At 43.2% G+C, this 12,056-nt stretch overlaps 1 protein-coding gene across 10 annotated transcripts in view; it reads right to left on the bottom strand.

Annotated features, from left to right (window-relative positions):
- Positions 1 to 9,183, bottom strand: part of Itpr1 (inositol 1,4,5-trisphosphate receptor type 1) — a 332,548-nt gene extending 323,365 nt beyond the window's left edge. For 9 of the 10 annotated variants that reach the window (XM_051203747.1, XM_051203749.1, XM_051203751.1 and 6 more), the window contains exons 1-2: positions 9,008 to 9,183; positions 8,090 to 8,165 (exon numbers count right to left, since the gene is read on the bottom strand). The gene's annotated coding sequence lies outside the window, so the exon portion shown is untranslated. The remainder of the gene's footprint in view (positions 1 to 8,089; positions 8,166 to 9,007) is intronic. The other variant, XM_051203748.1, reaches the window with a different exon arrangement.
- Between the last annotated feature and the right edge of the window lie 2,873 nt (positions 9,184 to 12,056).

The following is a 12,056-nucleotide window of genomic DNA, read 5'->3' as shown; positions in this document are numbered from 1 at the left end:
GGGACTCTTGAGGGTTAAGCAAACAAAACACTGCGGTGAAGAAAACAGAGATCAAGATACAGAGTTTCAAATGACAGAAGTCTCAAGTAAAAGGAAAAGCTGCACAGAGGAGGAAGAATTTGGGTGAGATCCTAGGGAACAGTAGAACTTGACATGGAGAGTGTGGTGAAGTACATGCAGGCAGAACACACACACACACACACACACACACACACACACACACACACACACACACACACACGAGACAAGGCAAATAAATGAACATCCCTAAGTCATTTTCTATTCCAAAATAGATATGGAATGCTCTTAAACTGTCTTTATAAAGCAAAAAAAAAAAATCGCTTCCCAGATTAAAAGTCCCCTTCCCCATACAAATGAACAAGGACACTTGTAGGCTGGTGCTATTTTCCTTCGCTTAGGTTTTTCTGATGAGTAACTTTATACCCAGGGGTGCAGATGTTCTGTGATAAGAGAAGTCTTCAACCATCAATTCCCCCAGTGTCTATGGGCAGCAAGTTAAAATGCAGCTGCCCTTACTACTTCATGTGACTACATGACCCCTGGGCTCACAGACAGCTTGCGGTCTCTTTCTACCTCTAGATGCAAAGCCATAAAGCATCTTTAAAAGTAAAAACAGAGCTTCCTTTTTTTTTTTTTTTGACAGAATTATGCCTGGTGAGTTAGCCTCTCTCTTCATTTACCTGAAAAGGAGAAGGCTGCCAGGGTTGTGCACAAAGGTGAGCTTCAACAGGTAAGAACCAGCCATCCAACACAGGAACTATAAAAAAGGCTATTACTAACAGGACTGGGCAGGAATCCTCTGGGACAGACTTTCTCAAGTATGGAAGGGTACACATCACCTGAGGGTCTTCCTAAATGTCAGATGATACTGGTCTAGGTGGGACCTGAGAGTACAAATAACAAGTTCCCAGGTGACTGGTCCATGGACCATGTGGATTAAAAAAAAAAAAAAAGTAACAGTGTTTCTCAAACTTTAGACTGAACCCAACAGCAAGAGAAATACTGAATTTAACAACACAATGTATTCTCTTGTGCTCCCTCTTTCTCTGTGTGTACAGGGGTGGGGGTTAGTTGCTGGAATGGGTCTATTTTGAAGTTATCTTGGCACTGGGCTGCTTCACACACAATAAGCACATACTCTGCCTCTGAGCTATTCCGACAGCCCAGTTTCAGTACAGGTTGAGCCAGGATAATCCAAAATTCAGAATGCTCAAGATTCCATAACTTCTTGAATGCTGACATGACACCACAAAGAAAATTCCACACCATAAAACTATTTCTATGCACAAAATCACTGAAGTTATTGTCTGAGACAATATATAATGCAAGTAAACTTAATATTTAGAATTAGGATCCATTCCCAAGATGCCTCCTGTCTATATCTCTGGAGTATGCTTGGACGACTTCTATCCATCCAGCTTCACTGCATAAGTTGAGCAAGGTCCGACTTCCCCTAAGGGGTGTGAATAGCATTTTTGCTTATTCAGGAATACACTGAAAGTCAAATCAACTTTTATTTTTTAAGTTCAGATTACTTTTAGACTCCTTTGAGATAAACAAAGACACATTAAAATGAAAACATTCAGGTAAGTCACAAGCAATGACACAAGTTTTTAGTCCCAGCTCTTTCAAGCAGAGGCAGAATAATCTCTGTGAGTTAGATCTATAATCTATAATAGTGACTTCTAGGACAGCCAGAGCTACATAGGAAGACCCTGTCTCAAAAGAGAGAGAGGGAAATGTTCAGATGTTTTAATTTTTATTTTATCACCTACAAGATGAGGGCAAGAATGCTCCTGTGGTCCTAAGCAAAGGTGTCTCATGCCATTTCCCTATCAAAAGTACAAGGGCTTCCTGATGAAAAGGCGATTCATGGTATGAGACAAGAAATATAAAAGATAAGCCTGGAACATCTTGTCACACAGAAAGGAAGAAAACTATGAGAACTTTCAAGGTTTTGTCAAAAGTCTCAGGAACTCTAACTGACATCACTAGCTACAAGGCTGGGGATGGTGGCACACCACTATATATAAGCCCTGTACTCAGGAAGCTGAGTCAGGAGATCAAGTTGAGGCCCACGAGGGTTACACAGCAACCCTGTCTCAAAATTAGAAGAACAAAAGGGGGATGGAAGGAAGATGAATAAAGTAACTACATGAAGAAAAGTGTAGAAAACCCAAAGATCTGTGGGTTCACAATGGCTCTTTTAAAGAATACCATATGCAGAGATACTCAACAGTGATACTAGCAGTATTTTGAAATATTCTGCCCCTGAAGGAAAACAAATAAAAATAAAGAATCTGACTTGAAGTGGGTCTCTATACCTAAATACTAAAATATGATATATTGTAGGTTACTGAATTAGCAGTCACAGCTTCTATGCAATAAATGCCAATGGCATGCCCTCCCCAACACCTACATAGAAGAACATCCAGTGCTACAGACTTAAAAGTATCTCATTATGTACCTACATAAAGAATTGAAATCCTAAGGATTCTTGATAGAATACAGTTGCTTTAGTGTGTCCAAGATGGATTTCAAACTTACCAAAGACTAAAGAGGAAAGTGTGTGAGGATGAAGATGGAACAAGTTAGTGGTGAGTTAACAATGGTTAGCACAGAGAATGATGAACAAAATGGGTTCCATGTAGTAAGAAGCTACTGTTGGGATTGGAGAGATGACTCAATGGCTAAGACCACTTGCTTCTCTAAAAGAAGACCCAAGTTCAGTTCCCAGCACTTACACTGTGCAGCAGCCCACAATGGCTTGTAACTCTAGTTCCATTAAATCCAGTGTCCAGTTTCTGGCCTTGCCGACACCACAACACACGCCACTGGCTTATGTTTGAGATCTTCTACGGTAAAGAGTTTTCCTTACAAGCAAACAGGGCTGAGGAGATAGCTCAAAAAAAACACTTGCTTTGCAAACTTGAGGACTTAAGTCAATCCCTAGAATGCACATATTTTTAAAAAAGCAAACAAACAAAAAACAAAACAAAGGAACAACAACAAAAACATAAGAGAGTACCTACTTCACAGGGTTAGCCTAGTCTAACAAATGAGAAATGCTATAGCTATACAGGGTAATTACTTGGATTTCTTCTGTAATAAGATAGTTTACAAGTAAACAGTGTTTCAACGTCCATTTCATTTTCTTCAAAGAACAAAATACACCAATTGAGAACATTTACATTGGTCAACAAATGATCAACTGTGAAGGATGTAGTATTCTACTGTACTCATTTCATACATATTGAATAAAATCCCACCAGGGGCTGGAGAGATGTCTCAGCAGTGAAGCGCACTTGCTCCTTTTTCCTGAGGACTGTGGTTTGTTTCTCAGCACCTACATGGTGGTACAGTCATCTGGAGCTCCAGTTCAGGGGATCCAGTGCCTGATCTGGCCTCAGAAGTCACCAGGCATGCCTGCAGTACACTTAAACAAATGCAGGCAAAACACTCACACACACATAAAATTTAAACAACTAACGAAATAATTAATTAATAATTAATGATATAAAATCCCATCAGAGGGATGGACCTTTGGAGAAAGGAAATATAGGTTATCTTCTTACTAGCAAGAGACTCAACTGTCTGAATACCAAAGAGAAGCCAGCAAATGGAAGGGGTGTGAGTCTTATTAAATACACAGCTAATTTCTACCTATAGTGAAAAGTTCAGATTTAACTCTAGGATGGCTGAGACAGACACACTGTTTTATCTGTATGGCCTGCCCATCGCTTCCTAGCATTTGACAATGAATGGGTAATCTTTGCAATAATAATGCAATTGGGAATTTTAGTTCTGCCCCTGTGACAGCATCTTTCCAGTTTTCAAGGAGAATCACTAATACGGAACTTCTCAAAGATGATGAAACATAATGCTCAGGGTCAGGTCATCCCCCAAGTGAAATATGATGGGCAGCAGAGTGGTGACAGCAGCAGAAGGCTGGTGGAGCCCAGGACCACCAGCTGGTTCTTAGAATTTGCAGAGCAAAGCAAAGGTGGGTTTTACTCTTCAGCTTAGGAGACTCCTTCCCTACTTAAGTAAACATCAATGCCAGGAAATGTCACATGACAACCACTCTGGAAATCCAGGTTTCCCCCATTCCCCCTATATCAAGTTTCCATCTGGTATGTGGTCTTGCCAGCCTAGCCAGTCTCTTTAGAAAGCACAGTCAAGTTCAGCAATACTGAAAACCACACTGGGGACCCTGTCAGGGTTCAGAAATCCTCAGAACTGCTGATGTGCAAAATCTGGCCTTCACCATTGGACCTTGACTACCCTTCCACCTTAGACCCTCCCCCTGCTCCCTACCTGCAGCCACTGCAGCCACTGCAGCCCCTTGCCCTCACTCCAACATGCCCTACCTCCTTTCACCTCGGGGCCACCACACTTTCTACTCTGGACTTCAGGAATAGCATCATGGGGAGACAGCCACCTTCTGCCAGAGCTCTGCTCAAAGTCACAACAGTAAAGAGCACTTTCTTAACTATCAACCCCAATTCAACCCTCACACCCCACAAACTTTTGTCTTTTACTTATCTGTGTATTGCAAAAAAAAAAAAAAAAAAAAAAAAAAAAAAAAAAAAAAAATTTACCAGTATTAGCCATTACCAGAACTTTTAATTTTTATAAACAGAAAGTCTGGGTTCATTAATCCAACATCCCCTTCCTTTAGCCTCTGAAATGTTACCAGTCTACATTCTGTCCCTACACATCTGACTGCTCATATGGGACTTCCCACTAAGACAATCATACATTATGTGTCTGCTGATGGCTGGCTTATTTCAGTTAGCAAATGGTTTCGTGGTTTGAATGCACTGTGAAAAGAGTTTCTTCCTTTTCTGGACTGAGTTTGCTGAACACATAAACAGCACTTTGTTTTTCATTCATATATTAATAGACACTTTAGGGTTTTGTTTCTGCCTCTTGGCTAACGTGAGTGAGGCAACTTTCAACATAAAACAAACTGTGTAAGTCCTTGATTTTAATTCTTCAGATATTTAAAAATGGAAATGTCAAATCATATAATTCTGTTTCATATTTCAGGAGCTACCATATTGTTCTACCTAAGAGCTTCCCCTCAAATTCCCACCAATGATACACAAGGGTTTTGATGTCTTTGAATCTTGCCCGTATTTGTTGTTCTCTGTTCATCCTCTCCTTCCTTGATTTTCCCCCATGACACTTAGCGCCTGCCATACTGTAATATTTACTTGCTTGTTTGTATTGACTGCTTACCACCAGCTAGGACTTAAACCTCTGAGGAACAGAACTTGATTGCTTATGGCTATACCCCAAGCACCTAGAACACAGTTGGTACATAGCAGGTACTCAAGAAAGCTGCTGAGTAAGCAACACAGAACACTTGAATCATAATTTTAACAGGGGTGAAATTATGTTAGGTACATGGATCACACCAACTGCCTCCAACTGTGAGAAGTCTAGGGAAGTCTGTGGTTTAACAGGTGTTGGTTTCAGGAGTTTATTCAGCTCTTCCCTCATTAGCGATCATTGAAGAACCACAGACACTGCCATGGCTAGAATAAGTCATAGCATAGACTAAGTAATGTCCTTCATATCACTGACCTCAAGCCTAATTGCATTCATCAAACTAAAATAGAAAAAAAAAACAATTAACACAACTGCATGCAATTCTGGTTATCAGAAATCTGCAAATCCAATGCATTTTATTTTTAAAAGATCAAACCAATAGCAGACAAGACAGGACACTGTCCTTGTGTAGATTCCTTAGTTAGAAATGCCCAAGGACAGCTTGACCTAGAAACCTAACTCCAGGCCTGCTTTTATTTTGGTGGATTTTTCCCCCTGTTGTTCATATTTGGTATCTGTTGTTTCATTTGGTTTGTTTTTAAAGAGTTTCTTGTATTAAAAAAAAAAAAAAGTCAAACTAAAATTCCATGAGATCATTATTAGCTAAAAAGCCATGTGGATGTCTCTCAAGTCAGTTCCTTGTACCCCACTGAATTGGTCCCAGAGTGTCCCGCTCCCGCCCCCACCCCCACAGCCTAGTGTTTTACAGCTGAAAACACTTTAAGGGCAAAGTCAACAGATCTTTCTTGTGGCATTAACCTATTTCTCTTCCAAGCAACCACTGCACCTCACACTCTTCAAGGAAGGCTGGTAAAAAAGAATCACCGTGTTTGAATGGATGGTAACACCCCAGTGACTTTCATGGAGAGACCATTTGGAACATAAAAAACTTTCCCCGCTTGATTTAGAAGGAAATCTTGATGGGATTTTCTGTTCCAATTTGATTTAATTCAAGAGCAGATTGTACTCTCGATGCACATGCTCATAACAAGTATACATCAACACAACTGATAGAAATGAAGAATTAGTAATTTCAAAGAAAGAAAGAAAGAAAGAAAGAAAGAAAGAAAGAAAGAAGAGAAAAGAAAAGAAAAGAAAAACATTGCTACCAGGCAAATCAGGCCACAGGACAAGCCACTAACATTCCACAGATTGAACTGAAGTTTAAGCTCTCCAATCACTCTGGCAGAGACACACCTGACTCTTTCAACCTGTTCAGATGCCTCGGCATGAATAATCAAGTTATACCTCAAATATGAGAAAGGCCTCGTGCTGCAGCACGTGGACTCTGGGTTTCCTCTGGGTATCCTCCAACTGTCCTGACTCAAGCTTTCAGCCTGAGGCTTTCCAAAATGAATTCAGCCCAACATTAAATCCTTCTACAGTTATCTAGGTCCTTTTAGCCCTGCCGGTGGCTGTAACGGTTTCTTCAAACATCAGGGTAAATATAGTTAGTGCATCATTGGTGGGACATAAATAAGAATTACTGCATTAAGAGCAACATGCTTACTATTTCTCCTAGCTTCTCTCTCCCCAGCATTCCACAAACTTAAGCATAAGCAGTACACATTAAGGCCTGGGCTGTATCTGTTTCTTTACCCATATCTAAGGCCTTCCCTTTGACACACAGCTCTGAACCTGGCTTACTACAACCTAATGGGGCAGTCTCATTGTTTTTAGGCATCAGGCAGAGAAGAGTCTGTTAGCCAGCTGCCCCCTGTCTGTAACTCACTCCAAGGAAAGGACTGACCCCAATCTTTGGTCAACACTAGACCACAGAAGAACTAACCTTCCCATCCAAAAGCTTCCAGCTCCACCAGCACCCCTGAGGATCTTATCAACAGGAAACAAAAAGCATTGTACTACCATAATGAAGTATCTGGCTTTTATTCCCTAATTAGAAAAGCCCCAAGATTGTAGCCCAGGGAACTGCTAAATATTTAGGACATTAAAGAACTTACCAAGAACCAGCTGCCCACAGCTCCCCCATCCCATTAACCTGTTGTTTACTTGGTTCACAAACATTCACAAGGAAAAAAAAAAAAACTTGATGGACAAACCAGCAACCATGGGGGTATCTATGCACCTACAGAGGCTCTACTTTCTAGAAATTGACTGTGACCATTTTAGGGGGTTAAAATAAAATAAAAACAGGAACCACTATATAGACAAGAAACGGTACCCTCAGCTCCTCTTCCAAAACCAGCTATCAAAACAAGAGGTGCATTCTGGGTTCCTTGACATTCAGGCGGCTCCAGGCAAATCCTGGAAGCTACTGTGTTATCCTTTAAGCTCTAACTTCCCTTTGTGAAGTTCTCATTCCTTCTATTTCCCACTTTCATTTCTTGCAGTCCAGCCCACTGACTACGTGCATGTCCGCAAGGGAGAACAAAGTGGCTGTGTGAAAGGGAGGAGTGTTTCACTTTTGCTTAAAGACCCTGGCAAAGGAAAAAGTCTGCACCGTTTTGCATTTAAATAATGAGCATGCCTCTGGGGAGTAGTCCCAATTACTGCATTTTGATGTTGTTCCGCCCCCGCCCCCCCAAAGAAACATCAGGCTGCTTCAATTCCTTCAAGAGTGGCTGCAACTGTATCTTTACTCACCAAAGACCATGACCAACTGTGACCACAGTTTCTTTCTCTTCCCTACTCTACCTCTAAGGCTGCTACAAGAGGACTTGCAAAAAGGTTTAGGACAAATCCCCTTTTTGATAATAGCTTCCACACTCACCTGACCCAGGTCAGGCTCTCTGTAGCCAAAGCACGCCCAGCCAAGGATGCGAATCGTACTCCCTTGTAGTCAGCTCCTAAATATTTACAAAGAAAGAAGACTGAGTAAGGAACCCTGCAAGGGTCTATCAGAAAGGTTCCCAAACGCGAGTTTCGACTTTTTTTCTTTAACCTCCGTTCCCTGCAGATCCCACTCCCCACCTCCCAATTTAGCAGCCAAGTTGGCGGAATCTCTTGCCCCCCAGATAACAGCAAACCCAGTTTGGTTGTTTCCCCGTACGCAGCTGACCAGAAAGATCAGGCACGCAGGAACTTCGAACACGCCAGAGGTGGAACTAAGGGAAGTGTTGAGGAGATCCCAAAGCACTTGTTTCCCCGCGTGGAGGCCAAGTATGCGAAACCCGCATCCTCATTGGGCACAAGCTGGGTCCACACTTTCCCTCACCACTCCCCCGTTCCTCCGGTTTTCTTCCTTTTTTTTTTTTTTAAACCCTCCCCACGGGGCCCCCCACGCATGCATTATTTTACCAGCCATGCGGCACAACAGGACTAGCTACATATTTAGAAAGATTATTTCCTTGAGCAAACTCATATGACACCCCCTGAACTGCCCCCCCCCCCCGGCGGAGGGGGGTAACTATTTCCTGCAGCCACTCCAACAGTTTCCAACTTGGGGGAATGCCATTTCAGTAAGGGAAAGGGGGTTGAAGCCGGTCACTAGAGTGGAGGACATTTGGTATTGCTTAAACCTGAAAAAAAATCAGACCTCCTCCCGAAATTGCTCGCAGGGAAAGAAGCCCCAAAATACACGCCAAGTGCATGCAAAGCCACCAAGAACTCCCAGAGATCAGGGCAAAAACTTCTGCGCACGGGAGCCAGCGCCAACTCCCCGCGCCCTCTGCCCGGCCCCAGCAGCTACCTTGGTGACCGGGGAGCCACGCCGGTTTAGGGGAGCAGGACCAGGAAAGGGGTTAGCAGCCGCTGGGCAATCCCATGTCCGCGAAGAGGGAGCTCGTTCCGTTAGGATGGGAGAGAAACACCCACACCTCCTCTTGGCGTGCGCTTTCTTTCTCTCCACCCCCTGCCGCCTCCTCCTCCACCACCACCACCACCACCTCCTCTCCTCCCACCCCAGCAGGCTTGAGGAAACGCTTCAGCAGAACATCCACATGGTTACTGCACTTTGAAGCGGCGCCCGACCGCTTATATAGGCCAGGAAGCTCCCTGGGCAATGTAGTTCTAGTCCCAGGTCGTGCGGGCGCCTGGGGCTGCGAGGAAGGACTACAGATCCCAGAAGCCCTTGGACTCCGGGGCTGGGTTCTAAATAGACGCGCGCGGAGACGGGGGAGGGGCGTCCAGCGGGATCGCCAAGGGCTGCGAACCTGTGTCTGAACATCCGACTCGCTCCGTTTGAAAACGCGACCCACAGTCACCCCTATAAACCATTCTCTTCTGACTATCGTATCTTCGCTTTCCTAAAATCCAGGTGTCACCAGGGGCTGGAGAAGGGAAGAGCTGGGATTACTGCTTTGGGAAGTTTTTACAAGCTATTAACCCACCCCCGCGCGCCCTGTGTCCTGGAGCCAAGAATTTCAGAAATTCGGGGCACAAAAATGCTGGTGTTTGTGGTCAAGGATTAAAGAAGCTAGTTTGTCTTTATTAAATCTGTTCTAGTCCTTTATTAAATCCTCCTGGTGTGTGTATGAAAAACTAATTCTGGGCTATTGGGGACTTGGGCTTACCGTGTGAGAGCCTGTTTGTGAATCCGAGCTGGGTCTTGTCTTTCTTCTCATGGTGGGAAGTAAAAGAAACGCAACCCTCTCCATTGAACAAATAAAGAAACCGTGTTGTTACTTGCCATCGCGAAGCAGAAAACAAATACGAACCGCGACCTCGGCCCTGACCCTGTTTCTAGCAGCCCCTTTGCTCCTGGAATCTATAAACGCTTTAGTAAATAACCCGCAAACCAGAAAAATAAGCGTTTCGGAGAGAGCTGTTCACACTGAGATACTTGCGACCAGGGGAGGCGCGCTCCCAGACTTCATCCCCTGCCTCTGAGGTGAAATGGGTTTCATCCCACCACCAAGTAGTGTCTGGGCGCTAGGCTGAAATGTGCTTAGAGCTTTGGCTTTTGGAAGAAGTGCTTGAATCCCAGGCAAAGTCATCCTACTCTCTTCTTCTCTGCCCCACACCCTAAAACCAGATTACACGTATTCATTCCACAAACGTTACCCGAGTGTCATCTAGGTGCCAGGCCAGGCACTGTGCCAGGACATGAGAGCGCGCCAAAATATATCATAGCATCCTAAGCAGGAGCTGTCTGCTCCTCCTAAAGATCTGCTACTAGCAGTAATCCCTGTAATGCTAACAAATGGTTCTTCTGAGCTCAGCCTGCATACATTTCCCGACTCGTGCTATAGTGTTTTACCAACTCTGGGTTTGTTCTGTGTGGCAGGTGCACGGCTCAGGACCAGAAGAAACCAGGTTAACTTCAGTCTCCATTGCAGCGCCACCTGTTAACTGTACTTCACCATTTCCTTATAGGAGCACCACCACCACCACCCCATTTTAGGAGCAGCCTCTGAGACCTTAGGGAAATAAACCTCTGTCATTTCTTCACCACAGTTTTGCCTTTCCCTATTGCTTGATTCAACAGCCTTTCAAAACTTTAAGAACAAATGAGAGCAGAATAGCTATTAACGGTCAACATCTCATAGGTGCATGTTGTGTCCAAGGCATTGCTTCTAAGCTGTGTAAGTCTATCATTTCATCAATTCCTATTAAGGAATCTTTCTTTATAGCCCACGGGAAGCTGAAGGCATGCAAGTTGAGTTACTTCCTAGAAAGCACGCAATCAGCTGGTCTTGGAAATCTAGTGTTTGATGTTTCACGCTGTGTTTTCTTCCTCGTCAGGAAAACCCCTAACTTGCCACAACAGAAGAATCCACCTTTTCATATCTATCGTTTCTCCTTTCCCCCATAAAAACAATTCGTTCCAATTTCCAAGGACCTTTGAGTCTGTCAATTAATTCCAATGAACTAGCCCATGATAATAATATAACTGGTGAAGAAGGAGAAGGGATTACTTCATGAGCTTCTAACTAGGGAACAGTGGAGTTGTAATGTGGGTTTCCCAAAGAATACTTGGTCATAGCTGAAAGGAACAGGTGGCTCATTCCCATACTCATCACACATTAGACACAAGCCCCCATACCTGCTTTACCGTTCCTTGCTCTCCCCTCCCTAACCCCACATTTTAGTCAGAGACCATGTCTTACTTATGTTTATATACTGTAGTTCTCTAGACTCAAAATTACTTACTCTTGAGGGCCTAGACCCTACTCCAAATGACTTGACAGATTTTGATGATCCCTCCTGGAAGACCTCACCCTCCCTGTGGAGTGGGGGGAATGGGATGGGAGGGAGGATGGGAGGCCATGGAATGGAGCAAGAGAGAGGGAACTAGGATCAATATGTAAAATAAGAAAAAATAATAAATACATAAAAAACAAAACAAAAAAGAATGCTATAGAAATAACAAAAAATTACTCTTGTCTGCACATATTTGTAGATCTCATAAGCATCTTTTCCAAGCATGCCAACATTTTAGCTGTTCAGATCAGTTTTCTATGTCAGTGTGTGCACATAGTATTGTTCAACATTTAGCAAGTTCTGGAAGCTGCTAGATCACAGGAAAGTACTTTTGCTAAAAGAGGTTCCTAATGATGTACAATTGATGTGTGGTTATGCTGACAGTGATGGATGCTAGAATGAGTGACTTCTCCTTTATGAACATGGGTTGGGAGGAGAGTTCCTACTTCTCTGTTATATTGTTTCATGGGAAGAATTTTTCTAGATATGTATCTACGATCCATTTAGGCACCTAAAACACAGATAGTCCTAACAAAGATGTGAAGTAGTTGTAAAATACACAGTGAATTTTGAACACTTAGTTTAAAAACAACATC

Source organism: Phodopus roborovskii, unplaced genomic scaffold (genome assembly GCF_943737965.1).
Source record: "Phodopus roborovskii unplaced genomic scaffold, PHOROB, whole genome shotgun sequence".
In the NCBI taxonomy this organism is placed as follows: Eukaryota; Metazoa; Chordata; class Mammalia; order Rodentia; family Cricetidae; genus Phodopus; species Phodopus roborovskii.
This window is presented reverse-complemented; position numbering and strand designations above follow the sequence as displayed.